Raw genomic sequence first — 25,536 nt, forward strand, 5'->3', positions numbered from 1 at the left:
TTCTGCTCCCAGTGCTACTGGGCTTTGCAAGGAAGGCAGGCTGTCCCCTGGGACCTACTGGAGCCCACTGGAGCCCACAGGAGGGTGGGAGAGGTAAGATGCCACCGGGTCCTGTCCTGAGCTGCTCCCAGCCACCAGCCTCACCACATGGTGCAAGAGGGACCCCAGAACAAAGGAAGGACACAGGCCCGCATGTCCTCCGGTGGCCCTGGGCACTTAGCTCATTGCAGAGAACCACACCGCCTCCTCAACCCAGGCTTTCAAAGCCTCCTTCTTCGTTCCTGGCTTTCATGTCTGTAGGAACATGAGCCAGATCTAACTCATCTCCGACAGACAATTCTGACTCACCCCGTGTCAGATTTTTATGAGTGGCTGTGATAGAGTAAGATAGCAATGCTCCAACAAACGGACTGTTTCCTCCCACTTGACCTCAACAGTCTTATACATTTTCTTAGCGAAAACATCTTGTCTCCTTCCATTAAGCTCATAACGTGGTCTAATAGTATACATGTGCCTTCGTTAGATGCGAAGCGATACAGAGATCCTTTTTTTTTTTTTTTTAATTTTACAAAGTAAAGTCAGTGAACACATCCAACTTGACGAATACGTCTCTAAAATGTCAATCCAGGCAAAGCTTTTTCTGCCTACAGTTTGGAGCCTACGTGGTGACGTTTTTAAAATGCTTTCAGTCCCTCAGTGAGGCTCTTAGAAGCTAGCCAGGGCTTACTACGTGCCAGGCACTGTGTCAGGTGTTGGAGCTAAACGGACGGAGAGCTTGGAGGCAGGCTGGGGAGAGACATCCGTGACACAACCACAGCTAGAAACGGAGGCCAGTGCTAGAAAAGAGAGAGCAGGCTGCATGGAGAGTGTGTACCATGGGGCTTGTGAGCTCACGAATAAGTGGGAGTAACTGGAGTGGGGAGACGCGGGAGAGGAAGAGGGTCTTCCCATCAATGGGAATCACCTGTGCTTGGAGGCAGGCACCATGAGGGGTCTCCACAGGAAGAGGGAGGCAGTGTGGTTGAAGGGCAGAGAGATGGGGCAGAACAGGCATCAGTCAGTTGGAGGGGTATGAAGAGACTGATGGGAGGATTATGGGTGCCTTTGGAGGACTGAGAATTTGTTAGAAGATCAGTGCAGATTTCTATGGAGACAAATGCCAGGAACTGATAGGTCTTTGAAAGGTCACTCTGGCTGCCTTTTGGCAAAGGGGTTGGTAAAAGGCACTTGCAGGTGTGAACACACCAGGTGGGAGGTGAGTGCAGGAAATCAGGTGAGGGAGCATGGGAACTTGGTCCGGGGGTATATAAGGGAGAATAGCCTCTAAGGAGTTCCACAAATTGGCACCAGCTGTGGCTTCATTACAGAGCTGGAAGGGGGAGGTGGGTGTGTCCTGGAGGTTACAGAAATTATATGAGAAAGGGACTTCTTTTTAGATCTTTTTTTCAACTAGAAGAACTCTCACCTTATTGATAGAATTCCAGAGTGGAAACCGATGGACATGAGGACATCTTTGAAATGTCTGAATATGTTCTTTGACATCTTTGCAAGTGACGAGGAGACCTTGACCTTAGGAGGCCTCGGCCCTCTTTGTAGCCAAAAAGATTTCACCTACAGATTTGGGTTCTCCCTTTTAAAGTCAAGGAGACAGTCCTTCCAAAGGACACCTCCTATCATTTTACCTTCTCATCATAACTCACGTGCTGGGATCTCCAAGACCCTCTGTTCCAGGTTGTGAGTATCCACTTTGGCCGGGCTGGTCTTGCCACCACAGGAAATCTAGAGCCTGTAGTGCTATTAATAACATCATCTAAGACTGTATTTGCTGCCCTCATGGCCTATTCCCACCATGACTCACTGAAGCTTTTTACACATTGTATCCATTAAGCTATAGTTCCCAAAACTCATCTTCTCTAGTGCCATTAATTTTTAGGGGGCCAGGCAAACCTTAAACTTGTCCCCCTTAATTGGATCCCTGTGCCCCCACAATCTCTGAATGAGATCTGAGACCACTGCTGGTATCTAACACTTCTTGGCACCTTGTGTGTTCGGTTCTTGGAAGAGGAGGTGGCTATGGAGGTGAGTGGGGATGGGAGTGGGAGGATTTCTCCCTTCACTTCCCTTTTTGTTTTTTCAAATAATGGGTTTTGAGGGGGAGGGAAAGGTTAACCAGACCATTTATTTTCCATCTCCCATCCATAAAATGTTTACCACTCCCCACTGGAAGAATTTAGATCTTTCGTTTGAATCTCCAGGAAAATCTCCCAAACCCAGACCACCACCATGTGGATTCAGCCATCTTCTGATTCACCTCCAGATTGTCTCCTCCTAACTGCTCAAGCCACAGGTTAAGGGCCTTGAGGTTAAGGGCCACAGGTTCAATGACCAAGCAATTAAGTGGGGAACACGTTTATCTAAGCAATTGCATGCAGCTCTGTATCTGCATACAGGGGGTCTCTCCCAAGCCTTTCCAACCTCAGCAAAACAAGACAAAGCCCCAGCGATCTGGGGTATATATCATTCATTCATTCCTGGGTTCAACACTCATGGCGGATGGGGGCTAGTGCGCCCGCTGGTGGGGGGCACCTCGCAAGGCGCTGTCCCCAGCCCGACCCCCTGCGGACCCGGGTTCGGCCCAGCGTCCGGGGTGGTCCCGGTGCCCTGGGGTTCCTGGGAGGCTGGGCCGCGACAACCCCCCTCCCCGCCCCCAGGTCGCGTCCCTAGCTTTCTGCTCCTGGTGAGGGCGCGGCGCGGTGTAACTTTACCTGTGCGCAGAGGGTGGTCCGGAGAAACCTTGGGGCGGGAAGGGGCAGCAGGCAGCAGGAGCGGGACTGCAGGGCCTCACGCAGGAGCCCACCGACGGCGAGTCCGGTGGGTCCTGCAGTCCCGACTGGGCCGCAGCACAGCACCGCGGCCCTGCGCGCCTTTCCTCTGCCAGCCCCTCCACCTCCTCCCAGACTCTCCGCCACATCCTCCGTGAGCTCACTTCCCGCTTTGGCAATTAGCAAAGTCCCTTCTCCCGGCCGCCCTCGACCCGCCCCCGCCCCCATCCCTCCTGAGTCCTCCCCGAGCTCACTACCCTATTGGCAATTAGCAAAGCCCCTTCTCTGCGCCGCCCCCGCCCCCCTCCCTCCTGAGGCCAGGCCCGGGCTGGGGCACGGGACCGAAGCCCTGGGGGCATGCAAGCGTGGCCAGCGCTGGCGCTGGGCAGACTCCTAGCCTGGCTCCCTGAGCGGGTGTCTGCCCATGGCCTGGCTGCGAAAAGGTCATCAGTCCTGTTAACCCTGGCTGCACTCTCTGGTCAGTTTGCTGGCTTCCTGATTGTGCCCAAAGCCAGCAACCAGCTTCCCCAGCACAGGCCTGGGCTGAGATGCCTGCCCAGGATCTGTTGAGCAGTCTACTCATCTCCAGGCAGGGATGGCACTTCGACCTGGATGTTTGGGTTTTTTGTTTGTTTTTTGGTCATTGGTTATTACATGACCTCCAGGGTAGGTGCTCCACAAAGGGAGTGAAAACAGGACGCCTGATATATAGGCATAGGGCCATTCTAGAAAAATAGCTTGGGGTTCTCTCGGAAACGCGGCACTGGTCCTTGCACTATGGTTTAATAGAAAAGGGATTATGCACCAAGTTACTTAAATGAGCATAGATTGAAATATTGTTCATCTCCTACAACAAATGGGGGTATGCTCTTTAGTAAACTAATTCAACTCAATTAGAGACATTGTCTTCAAGGGATAACATCATAGAGACTAGAATCAGAATCATACTTTTGGGATCAGAATCATACTTTTGGGAAAATTGGGCCCAGGTTTTTTGTTTTGTTTTGTTTTGTTTTAAGATTTTATTTATTTATTTGACAGACAGAGACCACAAGTAGGCAGAGAGGCAGAGAGAAAGGGGGAAGCAGGCTCCCTGCTGAACAGAGAGCCTGATGCAGAGCTCGATCCCAGGACCCTGAGATCATGGCCTGATCCCAGGACCCTGAGATCATGGCCTGATCCCAGGACCCTGAGATCATGGCCTGAGCCGAAGGCAGAGGCTTAACCCACTGAGCTACCCAGGCGCCCCTGGGCCCAGGTTTTGATGGCTTCTTTCCTCAATCTTATAAAACCTATTTGAACTCTACTGGATGCCAGAACTGCTTAAAAATATTTGGTCCCTTGTAATTTTAACCTTCCAGTATTCAATGCACCTGATCCATGTAATATCCTATAGTATTTTTGTCAAATGAAGACTCTCAAAGTGTGTTTCTTGGGAGACACTTTTCAATTGGTTGCTTACATTTCTGCATTTATTATTTGTTCTAGACCATCCTTTGAAGATGGTTGTATTGAATAGACTTAGAAGACAGAAATAGTATCTTTTTTTTAACTTAACCTGTTGTGTTTGCAGATATTATCTGCCTCTGTTTTGATTCTTCTTGTGGGAACTGAGGCTCAGAACTGATATATAACTCCCACCCCTACACACACACACACACACACACACACAAATACTGTTAATATTCTGGCTACCTCTATTGCTGTGAATAATAAACTATATTATTTCTGAACCATGAGTCTGCGTCTTCTATCAACACCCAAGAAACCACAGCAGACTCATACACCAGCTTTCAAATAAGGGAAAATAATCTCAGATGCTTTATATTTTTTGATAGTGTTACCTACTTCTGAACATATGACTGAACACATATAAAGCTGGAGCCATGACCATTTAGAGCTTCTTCTGTGGAAGAACTATGCATTCACTAGTAAACACATGTAGTTTCATCTTTTTTTTTTTTTCCTCCTTGACACCATTTCCTCTCTCACAGTGTTGCTCAAATTGGATGGAGTCTAAGGTCTTTTGAGGAAATTTTTGTTTAATGACTCAAAATAAAATAGGAAGAGTCTAAAGTGCTAAAAATAATTCTAGATAAAAGGTATAAGATCATGCCAGAAAGGATAGTAATTTTATCTAACAACTGCCTGTTCACCCCTTATTTGTTCATTAACTAATTTATTTCCAAATTCCTGACTAAATCCCTTTTGTAAGCCAGAATGTGAGCTAAAAACTGGGATTTTAAAAAAGTTTTCATTTGAAATCCAGTTAGTTAACATATATGGTTGTATTAGTTTCATGTGTACAATATAACATATAGCACTCAGTGCTCATCATGACAAGTGCTCTAATTAACCCCCATCACTTATTTAATCCATCACTCCTTTCCGATCCCCTCAAGTAACCATCAGTTTGCTCTCCGTAATGAAATGTCTGTTTCTTGCTTTGTTTCTCTTTCTATGTCTTATTATTTTCCCCTTTGCTTGTTTGTTTCGTTTCTTTTATTCCATATATGAGTAAAGGTATTTGTCTTTCTCTGACTGACTTATTTCACTTTTAGCATTATACTGTCTAGTTCCATCCATGTTATTGCAAATGGCAAGATTTCAGTCTTTTTTATGGCAGAATAATATTCCATTGTATATACATACCACTTATTCTTTATTATTCATCAATTGATGGATACTTGGGCTCTTTCCATATCTTAGCTTTACAAATAATGCTGCTATAAACATAGGGGTGCTAGCATCCCTTTGAATAAGTTTTCTTATATTCATTGGGTAAATACACACCAACAGGATTGTTGGATCACAAAGGACTTCTATTTTTAAATTTTATGGAAATTCCATACTGTTTTCAAATATGGCTGTATCAGTTTGCATCACCACCAACAGTTCACAATTGTTACTTTTTCTTTTTTTTTAAGATTTTATTCATTTGACAGAGAGAGATCACAAGTAGAGAGAGAGAGGAGGGAGCAGGCTCCATGCCTGGCAGAGAGCCCGATGTGGGACTTGATCCCAGGACCCTGAGATCATGACCTGAGCTGAAAGCTCAGAGGCTTAACCCACTAAGCCACCCAGGCAGCCCCCACAAGTGTTACTTTTTCACATCCTATCCAACACCTTTTGTTTCTTGTAGTGTTGATTTTAGCCATTCTGACAGGTGTGAGGTGGTATGTCTTTGTAGTATTGCTTTGCAATTTCCTGATGATACATGATGATGGACATCTTTTCATGTATCTACTGAACATTTGAATGTGTTCTTTGGGGAAACACTTGTTCATGTCTTCTATCCATGTTTTTATTGGATTATTTGTTTTTGGATGTTGACTAAAAACTGGATATTAAGTAACACACAAGACAGGTTTCCTTGAGCTTCAATTTTATTTGCATGAGTATCATTAACAGGAAAAAATATGCATATGTGTATGTACAAGTGTGTTTACGTATACATCTATCTATCTATCCTCTATCCCCTGTCTTCTAATTGTGGTAAATCCTGTAAGGTGGGGAATGGGATAGTCTGAAGAAATGTGCTGCTGGATATGTTGGGTAAGCAAATTTAATTGCACTCAGATGCATTGGATATAAGTGAATCACTCAAATGAGTTATTTAATATTATATAGAAACAAATTAAAATTTTATGTAGTTGAAAATAATAGGTAGTTAAAATAATTTTTGTTGTTTGTTGTTTTTGTGTCTTTTTTTGTTTATATATACTATGGTGTGAATGTTTGTGTCTCCCAAAATCATATTATGAAATCTAACTCTGGAAGTGATAGTATTAAAACATAGGGGCCTTTGGGAGGTGATTAGGTCATAAGTGGGATGACAGTCCTTTTAAAGGAGACCCCAGAGAGTTCTCTTGATTCATTCATCATGTACGTTTACAGTGAGAAGATAGCCATCTATGAGGAAGTGGGCTCTCCCTGGATCTGCCCCTTCCTTAATCTTGAACTTCTCAGTTCTAGAACTGTGAGAAATAAATTCCTGTTCTTTATAAGCTATTCAGTCTATATCATGTCCGTTATAGCAGCCTGCATGCAGAAGGACACTATGACCTAAAACGAGAGCAATAAATATAAAGTTTCAGTAAAGTCAGTTGGTACAATGTGTTTTTACTTAGAGAAGACATGCTGCTTCATGTTAAACCTTGATATTGTATATGTTTCTTGAAGGGCCACTTCTTACTCCTTTGTGTGTTCTCCACAAAGTCCAGGATGATGCCTTACATAAAGGTAATATTTTATAAATACTGTTGGAAATATATACTTCTCTAAAATCTTATTTTGCCTACAGATTACTTGGATCCACTTTGCCTTGTGTAGAATATTTGAAATATATTAAGAACAGAATGTCTCTCTAAATAACATTTAGAATCATCATTAGTTTATGACTCCTGACTCATTTGTTTATGCAGTGATACTTACTGCAAGAACACTGAAGTTTGTAATATAATTTTTGAATGAATCACCAAGCTAGTTTATTATAACTTATGAAAAAATAATTTCTCATGTTGGTTTAATTCTGCTTTTATGTTATGGTCATGACATTTTCATTAAAATAAAGTAGAAAATAGAAGTAAATAATAAATGAAAAATAAAAAATAATAAATAAAAAAATAAAAGTAAAACTCTTGTGAAATGTTAAACTTTTCTTACTTATTTTGTTTTGCTTTTCCTCTACCATACTGGCAAAGCTGTATTTTGCAGATCGATACAATTTTCTAGTTGCTAGGTTTGTTACTTTTGCTAAAATTTTCAAAATATAAGAAGTTGAATAGTCATGGATTGTTTATTAAACTCATTATCTACACATATAAAAATAAAACAATGATGGTGACCTGGGTATTTCTAAAATTGTATTCTGTTTTTCCATATTATGTTTTACAATGTAATTAATAAAGATTCTGCATATATTAACACCCATCCCCTTCTATCTCATCTGTATGTCCATTACAGGGCATGTATGATTTCTATTCGTTGCTATGTTGTGGTGAAGAGATTGTCTGAAGTAGTCCTATTTTTATGCAGGTAGATCTTAAGCTACAGTGCTCTTGTTTATTTGCTTGTTCCTGATCAGTATGTCTGAAAGATGGTAACTATTGCATCAGGTATGACGATTAAAAAATATTATTGGTGCCTGATACACTGTGATGAAATAGGTAAGTCGATTCATAATTTGTTAATTAAATTAGAAAAAAATTCCTTTGGATTTGTCCTTTATTAAGAGTTGTTTTTTTTTTTTTTTAACAAATTCCTTGGGATGTTTTTTGTATAATATATATCACATGCCTCAACCTTTAAATTTGAATGTAGAAAAGAGTTATCAGAATGAGCCTAGAAAATATTGTTGTGAAATATTTTTGTTCTGTTATGTTAACTTAGGAAATAATGGTAGTTATTTTTATTAGCATTTCCTACTTTCCACATGCCCTTATAGATGAGATATCATGGTTTTCCTATTCTTTTTATCGTGGTTGTTATATTCTTCATGATCAATAACAATCAATGAAAATTCGTAACATTAATTTTCTTTGGGAAAGTGATATTTTAGCAAGAATCCATGACCAAAAATTTTAGCAGTTGTTCTTCCAGGAGATGAGACTATCAATGTTCCCGAAATTTCAAGAAATTGGACTTATTAATTGTGTTGGTTGATGTTTATTGTCTCTGAACTTAGAGGTGCATAATTCACTTTAAAATTTATTTGGGGGGCGCCTGGGTGGCTCAGTGGGTTAAACCTCTGCCTTTGGCTCAGGTCATGATCCCAGGGTCCTGGGATCGAGCCCCGCATCGGGCTCTCTGCCTAGTAGGGAGCCTGCTTCCTCTTCCCTCTCTCTCTGCCTGCCTCTCTGCCTACTTGTGATCTCTATAAGTCACATAAAATAAATAAAATCTTAAAAAAAATGGAGTGGACCTAATGGGGGGTACTTATCTGAAATTGAGGGACATTATAAAAAAAATAAAAAATAAAATTTGTTTTGAATTGAAAACAAGATCTTACTGAAGTTTAGGCATCCCACTTTATATCAGGCCTCCAGTACATTCTAATTTATTTATAGAAAATATCATAAACATGAATGTCACTTTTCCTATTGCATTTATACTGAAACTGCAATGACTCAAAGATGTCAGATCTGAAAAGCACTACCTTTCTATAATTTCTGTTTCCTAGGAGGAATGGATATACCATTTTAGCACAATTATCCAACAGTATTCAAAACCACCATGAATTTTAAAACATAGTTATTACACCCTAAAAATCAAGTATGAAAATGTATAAACAACCAAATCTCTATCTGTAAATGAAATACTCTCACACAGACGGGTTTTAAAACTTTCTAACTTAAGGAATTTGATAGCACAGACTCGGGGTAGTAGTTTCAGTGCCTACAGTATACTTTCAGGGAGAGAGTAATGTAGGCTCTGAGTCACTTTCTGCTTAGAGATGACCTAATAGTGGTTCTGCCATTGTTTGTTTGTTTTTGAAAATACGTTCCTGGGCGTCATTCAGAAAATGCAGAGTTTGGCAATCTATATAAATTAAGGATGATCTTTTTGAATGTTTGTCTTTCACTACATCAAATTAACATAATTGGACAGAAATTCCACTAAATTAAGCATTGTTAGGAAACGTGTAAATTGGAGCTGCTCAAATTAGTTGCTCTTTGAACTATGTGCTGTTGGTTCAGGATTAGATAAGGAGTTTGAAGGAAAACCTAAATCATTGCTTCCTTTTTTGAGAGAGTCTTAGCATATTTTCTTAAAATTAGCTGAAATAAACAATGTGTTTAGTCGCAAAGTGATTTGCATTTTTGCACAAACTCCCTATCTCCTTGAGAATTATAACAAATATTTCATGAAACATCATTGATCTTTACTTTGTGACACTGCTGTAAAGTACATTCAGAGTTGCCAGTTAAAAGTGTTAGTGTTGAGATGAAATGTCATGCATTTTTCTTCACTTCCATGCAAATGAACACAGTAATTTATTAAGACACAATGAAGAAAAAAAAATTGACAATGAGTTCCAGATTTTAAAAATCACTTGCCATTCAATCCAAATTGTGAGTTTGATCGGTTACCGAACACTTTATAATGCACCCCTGGTAATTTTACAGAGATTATTTTTTTCTTACCAATTCTTGATTATTCTGTCTTGCAATGCAGAGAAAGCTAACTAATTTAAAATAAACTTCCGTTAATTTTGATTGTTATAAACTTAAAATTGATTAATTTCCATATACAGAGTTTAAAATGTTCACAATTTACATTAAATATATATTCTGTGTATACCTTGGAAAAATTATACTGAAAATTGAAATTAAAATGATGTTGTATATAGCTGCAAGAAGCCGCCTGTCCCATTTCATCTTACTATATAAGTTGTGTCAGGTAATTTATAAAATCCCTACTGTATAACAAGTCTATTTTTTGTTGGGATGGGTGGTAATGTTTCCTCTTATTTCTAAATAAGAGTTGGTCTATGAGTGCATCTGCAACTGTATTTTTCCTAAGTGGCTTCATGGTCTTGAACTGAGAAGGCTCAGAACATTAAACATCAAAATAATATATTATGACATAATTAGACATCAAGGAAATGCAATTAAAATGACACTGAGATATCACTACACACTTACCAGAATGGCTAAAATAAAATATAATGACAAGACCAAAAGAAAAAAATATACCATTTGATGATACACAATGGCAAGTTGTACCATCACTTAACCATCTCAGACTAGTGTAGTGTTAAATTTGTTTTTCTAAGCAATGTTTTGGGTCACTTACCACATTTCAAGGATATAAAGTGCTACAATTTTACTTAAAACTGTGAAATTTGGTCAGATTTAAATTTCGATTTATGTTAAAACATTCTGTAAATTGTGTTAAACTTTGACATTTATTCCCTCTGTTCAGTGAATAACACTATATCATATTCTGAAAAATATGCTAATTTTCATTTTGAAAAATATCCCTTTTTCCTCTTATGGTAATTATTAATATGAATTAATAGTAGAATTTGATATGGTTCCATATGCCCATAAATACTTTATTGTATATTATCAAATTTAAAAATGAATATAATGTACTTCTTTGGACAATTTTTAAAGACCAGTCTACTCTTAAAACAAAAAAATGGAGACGCACTTCTTTAGTTCACACAAATTTCATTTTATTATATATAACCTCAGATAAATTTCAACAAATCATAATTTATTAAAATTGTGTCTACTTAAAAATCTCATAGAAGAGTAAAACCATCAAAAATAAAAATAAACACACACAAAACACACATCACCCATGTATTGGCAAATCACAATTGCTGTAACAATACATTAAGCATTCCACAGTTAAGGGCTATCAAAATTTCCATCAGTGGCAAAAAGATTTGTATCCAAATGGACTGATTTTCCAGAATCCAAGAAAAAGTCTCCTAGGGTTTATATAAAGATAAATATTTGAACAAATACTTCTTAAATTTAGGAAATTCAGAACATACGATTAAAAAATATTTGCAGTGCAGACTATATTCTATCCTTCCTTCAAAATGTGCCTTTGAGTACATAATTCTGTTTTCTCTATCTAAATTGAGCTGTCCTCCAAGGAAGTTTTCTAAAATGTGTGTCTCTGTGTGATAAATGTTCTAAGACCTAACGTGCTTCATTGTATTTTTACTGTGCTCTCAAATTTAATCAATAATTTGGCTTGATGTATAATATCTAGTTTCAAATATCTTTTCCATCTATACAAACACCCAGCTGTCTCCTTTATATGCTATTACTATTGAGAATTCTGCTGTCAGTATTATTCTTGTACATTTTAGGTGATCTGTTCTTCTCTTGGGCATCATTTATGCTCTTCTCTGTTTTTGATATTCTTAAAACTCACCATAATGTATATGAGTGGTTTTGTGTGTGTGTGGTTTTTGTTTTGTTTTCTTTCTGATTTCTCATGTTTGGCATCATTTTAAGTCTGGTATCTTTTATCTTTCTTTAATTCTCCAAAATTTATCTCAGTACTTATTTAAATATTTTCTTTATTTTTTTTTTTTGTCTTCTGCTGCATTTGGGCAGAAGTCATTAATTTGTTTGTTTGTTTGTTTTTCCCAACTCATTTATTCATTTTACAGCTATATTCATCTTAGTCTCCATTTATTGTATTCTTTATTTCAACAATTTTCACTTAATTTATGTTCACAGTATAGTATCTTTTCTTTGTATATGTATATCATTATTTTATCATATACTTTTAAGCTATTTTTAAAAATATTTTATTTATTTATTTGACAGTGAGAGATCACAAGTAGGCAGAGAGGCGGGCAGAGAGAGAGGAAGGGAAGCAGGCTACCTGCTGAGCAGAAAGCCCGATGTGAGGCTTGATCCCAGGACCCTGAGATCATGACCTGAACTGAAGGCAGCGGCTTAACCCACTGAGCCACCCAGGCGCCCCTTTTAAGCTATTTTTTATAGTACAGTCATTCTTTTTTTTTTTTTTTAAGATTGTCTTTCTTTATTTGACAGAGAGAGATCACAAGTAGACGGAGGGCAGGCAGAGAGAGAGAGAGAGAGAGGGAAGCAGACTCCCTGCTGAGCAGAGAGCCTGATGCAGGACTTGATCCCAGGACCCTGAGATCATGACCTGAGCTGAAGGCAGTGGCTTAATCCACTGCGCCACCTAGGCACCCCACTTGGATTGCCATATAAAGTTAACCACATCATCTTTTTTAGGTAAGTAATTGTACTTTTTATGTGCATAGTTATTTTGGTCCATGAGTTCAGCTCCTCTTCAGATCATCAAATCTCTGTAAAGTCTGGGTATGCTAGGATTTTCTAAGCAACAATAAAATACATTGAAACCTGGTAGCTTAATTATAATAATGTTTTCTTTCTGAATCATTCACAATAGTATTACATTCTGAGTAGCTTCCTTCTATTTTGAAGCTATAGTGCTTGGAAAAACTTGAATTGTGATATCACTGTGATAATGTGAATTAGTCAGGGTTTTTCAGAGAATCGGGAAGAGAAAAAAGGAAGATATTCTCCAGGGCCAACTCTAGAAGTGACTATTAAAACATCTGTCCAAATTCAATTGAACAAAACTCAGAAATGCCATCTCCAGTGAAATACAAAGAAGATTATATATAGTTCTGGGCACACACATCTCATTTGACCCAATGATGTACATCAATGAAAGACTGAAGGCCAATCACCACTCCATGGGAGAATTTAAAAATAAATTTACTAATGAGGCCAAGAATTCAGAATCACAAATACTTCAGATCTAATAATAACTGCCTTCACTTGATGTTATTCTATAAGATAAATCCTACGATTAAGTTTCAATTTTAAATTCTGACAATTTAAAATTCTTTTTTTTAAAAGATTTTTATTTATTTATTTGACAGAGAGAAATCAAGTAGATGGAGAAGCAGGCAGAGAGAGAGAGAGGGAAGCAGGCTCCCCACTGAGCAGAGAACCCGATGCGGGACTCGATCCCAGGACCCTGAGATCACGACCCGAGCTGAACGAAGGCAGCGGCTTAACCCACTGAGCCACCCAGGCGCTCTAAAATTCTTAAATCCTTATGAAGAAGCATCATTTGGAGGGAGCAGTTTTCATAATTTATCATCCAACAGCCTTTTTTTTTAAGATTTTATTTATTTATTGGACACAGAGAGAGAGAAAGAGAGAGAGAGAGAGATCACAAGTAAGCAGAGAGGCAGGCAAGCAGGGAGGGAAGCAGGCTTCCTTTTGAGTAGAGCCCGATGTGGGGCTGGATCCCAGGACCCAGAGACCATGACTTGAGATGAAGGCAGAGGCTTAACCCACCACCCACGTGATGAGAGAGCCACTCAGGTGCCCCTCATCCATCAGACTTAATTGATTGGAGGAAAATGTGTGGACGAATAATGCCTTAGGGATCTAATCTCTCTAAAGGATTTTCAAGTCTTTACCCCTTCAAGGTTTTTGCACAGTTCTGATAGCCTCTAAACATCCAGCTGATTTCTATAGTGACAGGCCTGTTAAAACCTGTCTTCAAACCAGGAATAGAGCTTGAAACATACCAGTCAAGAGCAACTTTGAGTCTTTTAAGGAATTTATCATCATTTCTTTGTTTTTGGTTAATATCTGAAATAGTTCCATATTCCACTTGCATAATTTCTCCAGAGCTGACTTTGAAGGAGGCATTCAGTTCCAGCTAGTTCCATATTTTGGCAAGAACTATAATTCTATATAAAAAAAAATCATATTTTAGGGCGCCTGGGTGGCTCAGTGGGTTAAAATCTCTGCCTTCGGCTCAGGTCATGATTCCAGGTTCCTGGGATTTAGTCCCACAGTGGGCTCTCTTCTCAGCAGGGAGCCTGCTTCCATTCCTCTCTCTCTGGCTGCCTCTCTGCCTTCCTGTGATCTCTGTCAAGTAAATAAATAAAATTTTTAAAAAAACATATTTTATACCAGTTATTCATGTTTATTAACTAAGATATCACAATACAAATAACACAAACAGTTGCTCTTTATTAACACCTTCAACCAAGATCAAAAAATATGTCATATTTTCTCTAAAAATTTTATATCATCTGATAGGTCAGATATATATAAAATTACATTTAAAGTTTTAAAAATATCAGCAAATACTTTCATTTAAATGCAAATTTGAAAAAAATCTACTTTTCCAAACACGACTTTTTATCCTATTTTTTTTGAATTTTGTCAACAACTGATAAAATGTTTAGCGAGACTATAAATGTTAGATCAAAAAAAATGATTAATACATGTAGGTTCAAATTATTATGTTCCATTAAAAATGATTTAGTCTTTGATGAACATCTGTTTGGTAATATGTTGTATCCAGATATAGTAAATTAATGATATATATAAAATTATAGGGAAATGACACCTTCCGTTCCATTATGAGTAGAGCTTTTAAAATGCAATTTGTCACAACCTGTCATCTTGTCATTATGTAGCATTATGTAGCATTTAAAAAATGTGTACTCTTCACTTCGAAGTCTTTTAGAAATCTAAAATATGACTTTCTATGGTTTGTGTTTCCATATTCCTTTATTGCCAGTTTGAACAAATCCACATGCTTTGATTCAAAGGTAATAAATTCCTCTTATTTGGAAAAATGATGTTTATTTTTGTCCTCTCATCCTTCGCAGGTGGTTTCATTTTAGCACACTTCAGAGTTATAATTTCATGCTTATTAAAAACATTTATTATGATCTACATAGATGAATGAAACTTTTATTTTATTAAATTATTTGACAAAAAATCTGTTATTTTTAAAAATGTATTTCCTTGAAGGGTTATTTTAGAGCGTTCAGAGAGGATCTAGGAGTGTGGTATTATGCAGTTTTTAAGTAGGTATGAAATGGTTATTTATATGATTGTTTCTTTAAGGCTTATGTATATTGTCCATTATATGCTATAAAATATTTTGAAAGTAAATTTAAGGTATGTTTTACGTAGTTTATTTTTTGGAAAAAATATTGAAATGACTTATGAAATTCATTATACTCTCAACATTAATTTATTTTGAAATTTACCAGTTGTCTACTGAACCTATTATATGGCAGATATTACTTCAGACTATACTGGTAAATGAAATACTTGGCTTTGTAGAACTTTTATTTTAATGGTTGAGACAATTAAAAGCGATAAACCTTAATAAAAATTGCATAGTGCATTCAAAAATGAGGAGTACAATGGGGAAAAAGAAAAATTAGATCAGGGTGAGAAAAATCAAGGTTGCTAGGCAGGGGATGGGGAGTTAAAATTTTTAATAGGAAGATCAGGGTAGTTACAATGAAGCTGACAATTGAACAAAGGTATGGAAAGGTGATGAAGTTGCCCAGAACTATCAGCAATAAGGTCACTCCAGACAAAGGAATTGGTTATCTTGAAGGCCATAAGGTTGGATCATGCCTGGCATATCTGAGGAATAGCAAGGAGGCCACTGTGAGTGACTGAAGAGTAGCAGGGAAAGAGGTCACAGAGGTTAAATGAGTGGCTAGATCATGTAAAAGCTTAGAAGTCATTGTAAAACTCTGGCTTTTATATTTGGAAACTTACTGTGTGATAGAATTTCTGCTAATAACGGAGAGTTCAAATGTCCATAAAATTTCAAGGATTCTTATTCTAGTAAGACAGAATAAAGAAAAAGAGTTCATATTTTCACATGGTGTAACAAATGCTCGGAGATCCAAGTGTAGGAAGCTATGGGAGCACAGAAGAAGGCACTAAAATCACACCAATATATTTCATGACTGTGACTATATATAAATTTGTATTTTCTAGATTTTTTATAGTCATGGAATCACACAGTATATACTATTCATTGCCTGCTTTTCTTTTCTCAGCATCATTACTTTGAGAATCTCCAATTTTAAATAGTTCATTTTGATGTTGAATAGTAATCTCTTTAATGAATAGATCATAATTTGTCTTTGCTCTATTGATGGACATTGATGAACATTTCCACTGTTTTCAATTCTTAAAAATAAAGCTGCTATGAAATTCATATACAAGTCCTTGTATGAACATAGGGTTTGTTTCTCTTGGTTAAATGCCTAGAAGTAAAATGGCTATTTGTGTAACTGCAACATATTTTGCATTTAAAAAAATTTTCAAACTATTTTCCAAAGTGGTTGTATCATGATATATGCCAACAACAGTTTAGATTTTTTGTTGCTTCCCAATCTAGCTCAGATCTAGTACAATTAGCCTTTATAGTTTTAGCCATTCTAATAGATATGTAAGCATGTCTCATCATGATTTTAATTTGTATTTCTTTAATGTCTAAATGTTGAGAAATTTGTCATGTCCTTATAAGCCATCCATATACTTTAGGTCACTTGTCTCTTCAATAATTTTCTTCACATGTAAAATTGGATACTCTGTTTGGTTATTAGTAAGGTTTTTATTTTTATTCATTTTTTAATAATCAGAGTAGATGTCCATTATCAGATATATAATTTGCAAATCCCTTCTCCATCTTTACGGTTTCTCAATGGAGCTTTGATAGCTGTGTCTTTCAAGAAATATGCTACTTCTTTCCTGGTACACGGAGGTATGACTAGAACATTATCAATGTTGACCTTTGCAAAGAAAATCATGGCTTAAGATATAGGTTGTCTGCGGTTGTTGGGAGTGTTCTGTAATATCAAGCATATCTAGTTAGTTGATAATTTTGTTCAAGTCTTACATATCTTACCAATTTGATGACCATTTGTCTATATAATCTTAAAATAAGGGTGTTGAAATTTTTTTCCATTTCTCTTCTAAGGTAGAAGTTATGATTTTTGTTCTTGGTTTTCCCCTATATATCCCCAAATCTGTTATTAATTATTAAAAGTCAAGAATTATTATACTCCCTGATGAATTCATCCTTTTACTCTTCTGTAATTTTGACTTGATCTTTATGTCTGATAATGAAATTTGCTTTAAAATCACTTTTCATTATCTTGATATAACCACCAAAGTTATAGTGTGATTAGTGTTAATATAGCATATATTTTTTTTTACTTTTTAAAGCACTTCTATATTTAATGCTGACAAAGAAACAAAAAAGCTTTTTAACTCTGGAAGCATCTTTCTAAATTATCTTTTTTTTTTTTTTAAATAAAGCAGTAGCAATTTTTGTTAAGGGACCTAAAGTGAAAGTAGATTTATTTATTTATTTATTTATTTATTTATTTATTTAGTAAAAGATTTTATTTTGTTTATTGACAGTCAGAGAGAGAGATATATATATATTGAGAAGAAGAAGCACACAAGCAGGGGGAATCACGTGCAAAGGGAGAGGAAGAAGCAAGCTCCTTGGGGTGCAAGTAGTCCCATACAGGGCTGGATCCCTGTATACTGGAATCATGACCTCAGCCAAAGGCAAACATCTGCTTAAACAACTGAGTCATCCAGGCACCCCTAGAAAATTTTAAAAAAAGACCTTTTAAAAACATTTTGTTTCTTTCTTGTATTTTTTTTTATATTTTATTTATTTGACAGACAGAGAGACAGGAAGAGGAACTATAAGCAGGGCAGAGGGAAAAGGAGTAGCAGGTTTCCCACTGAGCAGAGAGTCTGATGTGGGGCTCCATCCCAGGACCCTGGGATCATAACCTGAAAAGAAGGGACACTTATGGAGGAAGCCACCCAGACACCTCTTTTCTTTGTTTTTAATATATGGCAACTGATGCTTCTGATTGATTAAATCTTTGATAACAACCTATTTACAGAGGTGTGTAAATATTTACTTACTCAGATTTATACACTTTGTGTTTTCTTCATAGTTTGGGGCTGGACCCCATGGTCACAACACTGCTTCCAGTCTTTGCCTTCCAATCTTTTGATACCAGGTATTTGGTCAGCAAAGCAAATTAGTATCAAAATTAATAAGCCCTTGGCACCATATCTCTGGAGCAGGGGTTGCTCTTAGCCAAGGCCCAGAGCAGTTGACCTCCCCTCGCTAGTGCTATAGCCCCAAGGACTAGGTCCCTGCCACCAGAACTCAGTCTTACATGTTATGCTAAGCAGACAAAACCAAAACAGGAAAGCTCCGACAGCTTTCACTGGCATGCCTCATCTCCCACTCCCTCAACGTCCAGGCAGTACCAGATGACAGGGAGGGGTCTTGGTCCAACATATGGGAGGGAAGGAAGTAGCCACGAGCAAGTACCTGCCTCTCTGTTCCTTTATTTCATGAGCAGGTTGTAAGGAGGAGGAAGAGGAAGGGGAAGAGAGGTGAACTTCAAGGGGTGAAGGCCTCAGGTAGGCAGCCGGCTCCTGCCAGTAGGAAAGGGACAAAGGAGAAGGCAGTGAGTCTTGCAGGGAGGGTGGGGGGTAAGGGTTACAGCTTATGACGGAATCTGGACAGGAGTAATAGGGATACTAGTCATTTGAGTCCACCATTGGCAAGCTGGGCTGGGTGTCAGGGCAGATAGGCCTCCTTGGGCAACGGCACATGAGAGAAGGTGTAATTCTTCTCTGAGGAGCAGGTGGAGCTTTGGGTGTTGGGAAAGCATAGACAGTATTGTTCCAGGGCCAAGGACAGGTCCGGGTACTCCTGGTTGGTGGTCAAGGCCACAGTATGATCCAGGTCTTCTACCAGCAGCTCGAAGGTACCACATGCCAGCCACCCCTCATTATTGTGAATAACTCTCTGGTGCACTTATTGGCTTATCCATCAAATGACTCCTTCAGCAGCTTGAAAACCACCTCCACAGGCACTCCAGGATATGGGAGGCTTCCAGAGTGAAAATTTTGCCCAGGATCACCCCAAAAGACCAGAAGTCACTCTGGTGGATGTAGATCTGGTCAAACATGGCCTTAGCGACCATCCACTTCACAGGCAGTCCACTGTTGGTTGTCTTTTTATAGTAACTGATGTGGTGATATCTCTGGCAAGGCTGAAGTCTGAGATCTTCATCATGTTGTCCTTTGTCACCAGCACTTCCCTGGTGGCCAGGTCTTGGTGTATGCACTTCTTGGAGGCAAGGTACTCCATGCCTCAGGCTACCTGGTAGGCACAGGATACCAGGTCCTTGGAAGAGAGTTGCTCTGCTGCATTGTCGTTGATATTGTAACAGTACTCCAGGTCAGGAGGCTTCTGGGCCTGCAGGTACTCCTGTATGTTGTCTTTGGAGGCATATTCCATGAGAGTGTACGAAGGATCGTCCTGTGTGCAGGACCCAGCAGGTTGATGGTGTCCTTGTGCTGTCCAATCATCTTCATCATCTCCATTTCTGAGATTAGGTTTGACAGGTCTTTCTCTGTTGCATCTGACTTCAACATCTTCACAGACACGTTAGTCAAATGGTTGGATTTGTCTTTGTCCAGCCCAATGGCCTCCTCCAACACTACCTGCCCAAAGTAGGCCTGTCTTAGGGGTCTGCCTAAACTGCCTACAACCAGCCTGCCTCAAGGCAGTTATGAACTCTAGATTATCCTCAAAAACATTAAACCACAAGCTAAATATTCTCTTCACTAGGTCTCTGTCACAGGTCTAATTTTCTTGTCTTTCATCATTTATCTTTTTCCTAATTCTTATTTTCAGTATAGTTTATTTTGCTTCCAGGTGTTTCCCCTGGTTTCTGTATGCTGTTCCATAGGGAAGAATTATCCTGTCATAAAATTATTTCTTGAGCATTCATTACATCTCTCAGTTAAAATGGGTTCTTTTATGGTATTGATTCATTTGAGTTTTCTCAAAATGGGAAGAATTTTCAAAATGGTGTTTTCCTCAAGGTTCAGAGTATGTCTTAGCCTCATCTTTATTCTTTTTGAAATTCACTTTTCAAATTCTTGTCCCTCTTTGTATCTTTTTAAATTAAAATGTTTAATTTTTACTATTTTTTTATTTGAGTATAGGTGATATTCATTGTTACATTGGTTACAGGTTTTCAATATCTCCATACATTATTCTATGATCACTGCAAATATAGCCACCATCTGTCACCATATAACACTATTATAATATCATTGACTATATTCTCTACACTGTCCCATATCTCTTTTTTTTAAATTATTTTTTTATTTTTTATAAACATATATTTTTATCCCCAGGGGTACAGGTCTGTGAATCAGCAGGTTTACACACTTCACAGCACTCACCAAAGCACATACCCTCCCCAATGTCCATAATCCCACCCCCTTCTTCCAAACCCCCTCCCCCCAGGAACCCTCAGTTTGTTTTGTGAGATTAAGAGTCACTTACGGTTTGTCTCCCTCCCAATCCCATCTTGTTTCATTTATTCTTCTTGTACCCACTTAAGCCCCCATGTTGCATCACCACTTCCTCATATCAGGGAGATCACATGATAGTTGTCTTTCGCTATTGACTTATTTCGCTAAGCATGATATGCTCTAGTTCCATCCATGTTGTCGCAAATGGCAAATTTCATTTCTTTTGATGGCTGCATAGTATTCCACATCTTCTTGATCCATTCATCTGTTGATGGACATCTAGGTTCTTTCCATAGTTTGGCTATTGTGGACATTGCTGCTATAAACATTCGGGTGCACGTGCCCCTTTGGATCACTACGTTTGTATCTTTAGGGTAAATACCCAATAGTGCAATTGCTGGGTCATAGGGCAGTTCTATTTTCAACATTTTGAGGAACCTCCATGCTGTTTTCCAGAGTGGCTGCACCAGCTTGCATTCCCACCAACAGTGGAGGAGGGTTCCCCTTTCTCCGCATCCTCGCCAGCATCTGTCATTTCCTGACTTGTTGATTTTAGCCATTCTGACTGGTGTGAGGTGATATCGCATTGTGGTTTTGATTTGTATTTCCCTGATGCCGAGTGATATGGAGCACTTTTTCATGTGTCTGTTGGCCATCTGGATGTCTTCTTTGCAGAAATGTCTGTTCATGTCCTCTGCCCATTTTTTGATTGGATTATTTGTTCTTTGGGTGTTGAGTTTGCTAAGTTCTTTATAGATTTTGGACACTAGTCCTTTATCTGATATGTCGTTTGCAAATATCTTCTCCCATTCTGTCAGTTGTCTTTTGATTTTGTTAACTGTTTCCTTTGCTGTGCAAAAGCTTTTGATCTTGATGAAATCCCAGTAGTTCATTTTTGCCCTTGCTTCCCTTGCCTTTGGCGTTGTTCCTAGGAAGATGTTGCTGTGGCTGAGGTCGAAGAGGTTGCTGCCCGTGTTCTCCTCAAGGATTTTGATGGATTCCTTTCGCACATTGAGGTCCTTCATCCATTTTGAGTCTATTTTTGTGTGTGGTGTAAGGAAATGGTCCAATTTCATTTTTATGCATGTGGCTGTCCAATTTTCCCAGCACCATTTATTGAAGAGGCTGTCTTTTTTCCATTGGACATTCTTTCCTGCTTTGTCGAATTTAGTTGACCATAGAGTTGAGGGTCTATTTCTGGGCCCTCTATTTTGTTCCATTGATCTATGTGTCTGTTTTTGTGCCAGTACCATGCTGTCTTGATGATGACAGCTTTGTAATAGAGCTTGAAGTCCGGAATTGTGATGCCACCAACGTTGGCTTTCTTTTTCAATATCCCTTTGGCTATTCGAGGTCTTTTCTGGTTCCATATAAATTTTAGCATTATTTGTTCCATTTCTTTGAAAAAGATGGATGGTACTTTGATAGGAATTGCATTAAATGTGTAGATTGCTTTAGGTAGCATAGACATTTTCACAATATTTATTCTTCCAATCCAGGAGCATGGAACATTTTTCCATTTCTTTGTGTCTTCCTCAATTTCTTTTATGAGTACTAAATACTCAACAAAATACTAGCCAATAGGATTCAACAGTACATTAAAAAGATTATTCACCATGACCAAGTGGGATTTATTCCAGAGGTGCAAGGTTGGTTCAACATCCGCAAATCAGTCAATGTGATATAACGCATCAATAAAAGAAAGAACAAGAACCATATGATACTCTCAATAGATGCTGAAAAAGCATTTGACAAAGTACAGCATCCCTTCCTGATCAAAACTCTTCAAAGTGTAGGGATAGAGGGCACCTACCTCAATATCATCAAAGCCATCTATGAAAAACCCACCGCAAATATCATTCTCAATGGAGAAAAACTGAAAGCTTTTCCGCTAAGGTCAGGAACACGGCAGGGATGTCCATTATCACCACTGCTATTCAACATCGTACTAGAGGTTCTAGCCTCAGCAATCAGACAACAAAAGGAAATTAAAGGCATCCAAATCGGCAAAGAAGAAGTCAAATTATCACTCTTCGCAGATGATATGATACTATATGTGGAAAACCCAAAAGACTCCACTCCAAAACTGCTAGAACTTATACAGGAATTCAGTAAAGTGTCAGGATATAAAATCAATGCACAGAAATCAGTTGCATTTCTCTACAGCAACAGCAAGACAAAATAAAGAAAAATTAAGGAGTCAATCCCATTTACAATTGCATCCAAAACCATAAGATACCTAGGAATAAACCTAACCAAAGAGACACAGAATCTATACTCAGAAAACTATAAAGTACCCATATCTCTTTTTAAAATCTCTGATTTTTATGTTTTCTGTTATTCCAATTTTCGACCATCATTTTACTTGGTTACATTAATAAAATAGGCCTGATTACACACTCTTTGTTGAACACCATAGCATTTTATTTATAGTAGTCTTCTTCTTCTTCTTCTTTTTTTAAATTAACATATAATGTATTATTTGCCCCAGGGGTACAGGTCTGTGAATTGCCAGGTTTACACACTTCAAAGCACTCACCACAGCACATACCCTCCCCAATGTTCATAACCCCACCACCCTCTCCCTACCCTCCCCACCCCCCACCCCCGACAACTCTCAGTTTGTTTTGTGAGATGAAGAGTCTCTTATGGTTTGTCTCCCTCCCGATCCCATCTTGTTTCATTTACTCTTTTCCTGTCCCCCAAACCCCCCACATTGCACCTCCATTTCCTCATATCAGGGAGATCATATGATAGTGTCTTTCTCTGGTTGACTTATTTTGCTAAGCATAATACCCTCTAGTTCCATCCATGTCAACGCAAATGGCAAGATTTCATTTCTTTTGATGGCTGCATAGTATTCCATCATATATATATATATATATATATATATATATATATATATATATATATGTATCATTCATTTGTTGATGGACATCTAGGTTCTTTCCATAGTTTGGCTATTGTGGATATAACTGCTATAAACACTTGGTTCACGTGCCCCTTTGGATCATATAGCAGTCTTCTTTACCTCTATCAGAACCCCAGGAAGCTTTATTTATTTATTTACTCACATAAACAGATGATCCAACACAACGTTTTTTGATGTTCATATGTATTATATTATCTTACCGCTTAACACTATGCTTACTGCTCTCTTTCACTGTCTGACTAAATCCTCATCATCACTATGCCATTTAATGAGGAAGAACATTTGAACTCAGAGTTCTCTCCATATCAGGGAATGAAGACTCCACCCTTCTGTTTGTGCAGGTAAAACAAATGTTGATATTGTCTGTCCTGCACATACCCCATCCTGTTCACCAGAATATTCACCATCAAAATATATACAAAATGAAAACCATACCTCACCACTTCTATTACCACCCAGCATGCTAAAAACACCATCATATGTTCCTGAATTATTGACTTGATTGATAACCCCACTTCCACACATACTGCACTCCTTTCTCCCTGCAAATTTATTTTGGTACAGCAATTTAACCTAAAAATCAAGTCAAATGATTTTATTCTGCTGTTGAAAGTCTTTTGGTATGTTCCCCTTTCATATTAAATAAAAACTGAAGGCGTTTCAATGTAGTAGAAGGTCATACATCAATACGTTCTTCCTCTCTCCACCACTATGAACTCCTCATTGGCCTCCTTGCTTTTCCTCAAAAGTAACAGACAAGCTGTTCACACAAAGTCTATATACTTACTTGCTCTGCCTAGAGCAATCTTTTCCTTTAATATTTGTATAACACTCTCCTTCACTTCCTGGGTCTTTGTGCAAATAACATCTCCTAAATGAGATATAACCACCCAACACAAAATAAAATTAACTTTCATCCCAGCATTCTGCAATGGCTTTTCCCTTTCTTGTATTTCTTTGTAACACTTATCACCATCAACCATCAATCATTATTCTATTACTGGTTTATTTTCTTATTTGAGACAGAGAGAGAGAGAATTGGGAGGGTGCGCAGAGGAAGAAGAAAACACCCCACCGCCTAGAAAGCCTGCTGGGGAGTTACATCCCAGGACCCTGAGATCATGACCCAAGCCAAAGGCAGTCACTCAACGGACTGAGCCACCGAGGTGCCCCTCTATTATTGGTTTATTTGACTATTATATTTTCAAAAGAATGTAAGCTCTTTGTGGTCAGGTATTTTATATGTTTTATTAATTGAAGTATTCTCAGAAAGGGAGCTGGCAGATTGTAAGGGCTCACTAAACTGTATTTTGTTGTTATTATTGGGCTCCTTTATGGGCTTTACCTCTTACGCTAGAAGTCTATCCTTCAGATGTAAGCAATAAGAATAGGGCCCTGCTGCCTGTTCAAACGTGTAAAAAGCCTGTATTAAGTGGATATTTTAAAAGCTAAATGAATGGCTTAATAGTTGTATATAGGGGGAAAGGGAACATATTTTCCACAGTTTAGAAGTGGAGTTCTTTTATAGAGTTCTTGTACAAGCCTACACGATTGAACGATAATGGGCAGTTGTACATTACAATTATACAAACACTTTGGTAATTTATATCCTTTTTTTGTAATTCATGACTGGATCATTTAATTCCTTAGGAGCATTATAGCATTTCAACTTTTCATGTTCAATAAACTTATTGGGGTTGCTACCTTTTTTATTCAAATGGAGAAATAGTCATGATTTAATCTAAATAAAGTGTTACTGATTGTGTTGTTTTCTAGGAATGAGTCACACATGCTAGTTTAAAAGTTTTGTTAAATTCCCAAGTCTGTCACTGATAAAAGCCTTTTGTAGATTAGTAACTTGATCAAAACGGAAAAGTTATGTAACACCAATTGTTATACTATCTTTGTTTCCATCTTGCATTGTAATAACACCCATCTTAACTCTATTTAAGACAAATCATTGCCAGATGGATTTCTGGCATTGATTGCATGATATGAAATCTAGTATAACCAAAAATGGTTTTAGTAGCATATAAATCAATTTAGAAAAATATATGTATTTGAATATAAGATAAAGTTTTAAATTATT

This window comes from Mustela lutreola, chromosome 17 (genome assembly GCF_030435805.1).
Source record: "Mustela lutreola isolate mMusLut2 chromosome 17, mMusLut2.pri, whole genome shotgun sequence".
In the NCBI taxonomy this organism is placed as follows: Eukaryota; Metazoa; Chordata; class Mammalia; order Carnivora; family Mustelidae; genus Mustela; species Mustela lutreola.